Genomic DNA, 6,000 nt, shown 5'->3' on the forward strand with positions numbered 1-6,000 from the left:
GCTAAGGCCCCCATGTGTTTTCATGGTAATTCATGGTAATTCAGGGGGTCGGAGGCCTTCGCGACGGTCTCAAGCTCTTAAACTATTGCATGTGTTTACTATGGAACGCCGCGGCTCAATGCTTCTTGCGAAATGCGTTATGCAAATGCTATATATAGAACAATAGTTTCATTTTCGACCAATCGAATGGCCAAGTATGGAATTACGGGAACGCGTGCTATGTGAAATCTAAATATAGTAACACCTCCTGAATAACGGATTTCCTTCGCATCTCGCATTTCGAATGAAGCAAAAAAAAAGCCAGATAATCTGACAGATTCATTAATTGAACAATAGCCAGGTACACAACAACTCATGCTAGTATATGGATGGAAAGGGAAACTCCACACCATCACCATTTCTGTACATAAAATAACAAGTGAAGTACATGTGCTAGTAATGGGACTAACATTATAAGTTCTTGTTATATAAATCCCCAAAATTTTAAACAAATATATTTTCATCTAACACACATTCTTAATGATTGTGAAAATGTCTTGAAAGAAAGGACCATGAAAGCATTCACTTCGCTACATATTTATTTAATATGAAACTAAACTGTTCAACATGTAAAAAAATGAAAAGAAAACTGAATGTGAAGGGACCTTTAGAGAGCAGTGTCATTGACATTTCTAAAAAATACAGAAGGGCTGCATCTACAAAGAAAAGATTTTGATTTCCTTCTTTCCATGTTTCAAATGTATCCACGTCATTTTGAGGTACGAGGAAGAAATCCCCATAGCCACATGTTACAGTAACATATCTCTTGTTCATTAAATTCATAAAACAAACTATTTTTGGATCGGTGGCATATACTGGACAGAATTTATTAGAATCCACGTAATCTAGATCTACTGATTCTAAATTATCACCTCTACTTTTCAAGTCCTTGAATTCTTTTCTTATGCACTCAATTGCCTCTTCAGCTGAACAAACATCAAAAATCTTACTTTCTTTAGAGCCACTTTGCTCTGATGACACATTAGTTGACACACTTTGCTCCGTTGATATGTAAGCTTCTGATGACACATTAGATGACACACTTTGCTCAGTTGATACAGAATCTTCTGATGACACATTAGATGACACACTTTGCTCCATTGATACAGAATCTTCTGATGACACATTAGATGACACACTTTGCTCCGTTGATACAGAATCTTCTGATGACACATTAGATGACACACTTTGCTCCGTTGATACAGAATCTTCTGATGACACATTAGATGACACACTTTGCTCCGTTGATACAGAATCTTCTGATGACACATTAGATGACACACTTTGCTCCGTTGATACAGAATCTTCTGATGACACATTAGATGACACACTTTGCTCCGTTGATACAGAATCTTCTGATGACACATTAGATGACACACTTTGCTCCGTTGATACAGAATCTTCTGATGACACATTAGATGACACACTTTGCTCCGTTGATACAGAATCTTCTGATGACACATTAGTTGACACACTTTGCTCCGTTGATACAGAATCTTCTGATGACACATTAGTTGACACACTGCTCCGTTGATACGGAATCTTCTGATGACACATTAGTTGACACACTTTGCTCTGTTGATACATTTGATGACACACTTTGCTCCTTTGATGCATTAGCTGAACCTACATTTCCTGGATTGCTTCGTTCGTCTGACATTTCAGCTGAACACACTTTTTCCTCACTGAAGCATATCAGTGGTTTGTTTTGTATACCAATGTACATTCTTGTAGCTCCAACATACTTCTTATGGTGTTGAATGTAGTTAAAAACAGAAAAATTATCTTCATCAATAATCTTGTCCAACATATTTAAAGTTTGGTTGTTGTTTTACTGGAAGTATACTTTGTTTAAAAACTTACACACAAGTTTGCAGCACTCACACTCTTCGGAATCACGCCCCAAGTATGAGACGAATTTGTGGACAACTGAAATAAATGAATTCATCATTTTATACACATTATAAATACCTACAAATATCGAGAATCAGGGTCAGCTCGGCCCTAAAACATACTCTGCCCTATTCCAACTTGGCACGGGTCAACTCAGCCCACTTTTCAATTTATTAATATTTTGTTTTTTCTATTACTATTTATTGTTGGAACCACATAATTAATATAGATCTATCTAGACTTATTCACAATTTACATTAATTTCAGCATCATTATGTACAATTATATCATAATATACCAGATATTTTTCATTTAAAACAGCTTGCCTTGATATAACATGTAAGTAATTATAAAAAGTTAATCCGTTTATTATGTTGTTGTTTTTTGTTTTGTTTTTTTAAGTGGGCCGAGTTGACCCGTTCCGAGTCGGTATAGGGCCGAGTTGACTCATTACCAATATCGATACATGCAATAAATTCAGTCTACAGTATACGTACATTGTTTACCTAGGTAATGTACTTACATAAATGCTCGGAACGGTCGATCCATGAAGTGAAACAAAATCAGGTGACCGCGGTTATCCAACAATGAATGCTTTTTGAAATTACCTAGTTCAAACGAGACAACCGCCAAAATGCTTGACGCTATCTTCTTTTAACTTCGCAAATAGCTGTTTACTACCTACCTTCCTGGAAGACAGCGGTCTGATTAATGGTGGAAATTGTTCTAAAATAACCTTGTGCCAATGAGCATTTCGCAATAATCATTAGCAAATGTCATTTCGCATTTGTCATTTCGCAAATAGCAATTCGCATAGCAGAATAGCTATTTGCATGGAAGAATGGCATTCCATATGCTAACAACGGTAAAAAATATTGAATCGAAGCTTTTCGCATTTCGCAAAAATAATTTCGCATTAAGCAATTCGCAAAAAGCATTTCGCATAAAGCATTAAGCGTTTTGCAAAAAACATTAAGCATTATGCAAAAAGCATGAAGTATTTCGCAAGAAGCATTGCGCCCCGGCGTTCCATAGTTTACACTGTTTTTACAAAGCTTGAACTGCGAGAGACACTTTGTAACGTAGTAACGCCGTTAAGCTGATCGTCACCTCCCTATAGTCTCAAGTTTTTTCCCCCGCATAAATTGAAAGACCTTGGTAAAATTGAAAAAGTAATTCATACAGTTATTGGGCAAACTTTAATGTTTGTTCAGTGACACCAAGTGAAAGTGTCTGCTTTAAGCAAGTAGTCCGCTGAATTCTCGTGTATTTGATCTCTTAAGTTAATCTTGTTTCATATTATCGGATTTGGTGAAAATGTTACTGGATTGCTAAACGGTTTGGATCCGGATTAGACGCCGAGTTACTCGGCATCTGATCCGGATCCAATCTGGTTGACGACATCACTACGGTCGCTATCGGCATGCTTAGGGTTACAAACAAAACTTTATCGAAATTACCCATTTACTTCATAGATACGCAAGTATTAGCATCTCGAGCAGATAGAAATTGATGCCATAGTGGGAATTTTTTTTTTATGAGTTTAAATGAATTGCCTCTCGTAAATTGACCCTTACCGCTATAAACACAGTGTTGGCCCTTATCATACCGATGGCGACCATAGTAATTTTAAAGTTAACCAGCTTGGACGAACTAACTCGGCGTCTGATCTGGATCCAAGCTGTTTTACACTCAGTCAACTGTTTTACCAGTTTTCAGACGGACCAAACAAGTTTTAATGACCAAACACATGATAATTCAGCAGACTATTTCTTTGAAGGCAGGATGAGGGTTAAACCATTACAGTTCGGGAGCTATGGAAACCGGAATCGGATCTGAATCGAGCACAAAAAAAACGACATTACCGTGTTCAGGCTTTAAATCTAACGGCATATCTCTTCGAGCACATCCTTTGAAAATAGCAGTCGAATCAGTTCCAATTCCCAACTGTTTCCCGTAGTCTACATCGAAAAGTGTCGCCTGCTCAAAATACATGTTTCCTTTTTTTAAATTTTCATGTAGTTTGAGTGTTAAAAGCTTGGATCCAAATCCAGTACATAGTTATTTGTATATATAACATAATCATGAAAAATCCAACCTTGATTATTTGAACTCGGATTACTCGAATTCCAGACAATTTAAATTTATAAGCGGAACCAAAATTAAGTTTTTATTGCTTTATGTATTCACATCAAGGTTTGATCTCACTTTTTAAAAGTCCGAATCATCCAAGGTGCGAATTTGGGTGATTCAGGCTTGTAAAAATAGGCCCCACAATTTGAATAATCGAGGTTTTACTGTTAAATCAGAGGAATAGCCGGTAGCTTACTCTCAATGTATGATGTCGCATGAAGAGCAACATAGAATCAGTGGAAAAGCGCATTTACAGTGAGAGAAATGCAATTATGTAACACGTCTGCGTAAAATATCACACGGCACCAAGAACATCGACCAAAATTGCCTGTAACTTTGTAACAAGAACAAATGGAGAAGCCTACTCTACATGCAATATAAGCATGGTCATTGCCATACTCGTGGCTTTGGGGATCTGACGAAGTAATCATTTTAAGATTTTTTAAGGTTAAAAAGTTGATTGACAAGAAAAAACCATGTATGCAAAGTTAATAAAATTAAATGCCCTCTAATATTTTTTTCATTGTAATTATTTTTACATAATATGTACATATACAGGTGAAAAAAGGAAATAAATGAGTCCACACAGTTGTGTCATGGTTACACAGAAAGTTGCTGAATCTGGCCTTGTGCCAACTTTGTCACTGTCTTGTCATAGTCATATTGATCCATGTGAGCACCTTCCATGGAAATCATTAGGAGAGTTCAAGGTGTCGTTGCCTAGGCGACTCCGCTGCTTTGTCTTTTACGGCTTCAAAGTCGAGAAGCTGCATTCACTGTCTAAAGTAGATGCCGGTACAATTTTTACATCTTTTTAATTCTAAATGTCATCATAATAGTATTAAACAAATTAATTTACTCCAATCAACTTAAGGTTGGTAGTAGGATGTGAATTTTTGGCACAAGTCTGACCAATTATTCCAACAATCGTTGACTCCTGTCTGGAGTTGAGAGCATCTCGGGTGCTTCGCTTTCATCCAGCAGGAATTCCACTTACAGCAAGATTCTGGGGGTGAACATGCCAGCAACCGATAGTGGCAGAAATGCAACCTGGCTTGTTGATACAAATCAGCATAAGTCTACCTTTTTTCACCATGTTGACTTAAATTTGGATGTATGTCTGACTTGAATAAAATTATACTTCTATGTTTGATAAATTCTAATGTATATCAGTTCTTAAACAAGCTGTCTGAATTATCAGTTTTTTTATTGGACTTGGCCTTGCAAATTCTCTTTTGATCATTGCTGTCTGAGCCGCTGTTCGCTGTCTCGAGTTTCATACTTCTTAACCGTGGCCCAGCCCCAGGAGAAAAATCTGCTGGATGAACTGCACTGCCAGGTTACACAATGTCAAGCATACAAGATGCTTCCTGGTGTTGAATGCGTTCTTGAAGACCTTGAAGAAGTATAAAGAACTCGAAGACGTATGAAGTTCTCGGATGGTGCTGTACACGTCACACACTACCACCGACCAATGGCTGCACTAACTGATTTCCAAGTTTCTTGACTGATTGTAAAGTGTCGTGTCCAAGTTTTCACAATCAATAATAGAATGGCAAAGAAAAGAAATTTCCTTATTAAACAAAAGACTGAATAGTATACGATGTAATATTTTCGTGTGTATCGTTGTCAGTAATAACGTCAATATTAGTTGAAACTTAACATGATGCAAACAACGGCGTCGTCATACGATATGACGTTTTCCCGGGGAAATTGACGCAAATGTCTACTCATACTGCGCCGGTAAGGTATATACTTGTACATTAAAAGCAATGTATGAAATCTATACTAAACAATAACGATTCAGTTTTTCTTGATTTTTTTATTTGTTATATATTGAATAAATTAGATGCAAAGTATTTTTCATATGTGACGTCGTATAATTTTTTTATCAACAAAGTCTACGATTTAGTGGGACAGCCCTCGTACTGTTCT

The sequence above is a fragment of the Mya arenaria genome, chromosome 14, assembly GCF_026914265.1.
Source record: "Mya arenaria isolate MELC-2E11 chromosome 14, ASM2691426v1".
Taxonomy (NCBI): Eukaryota; Metazoa; Mollusca; class Bivalvia; order Myida; family Myidae; genus Mya; species Mya arenaria.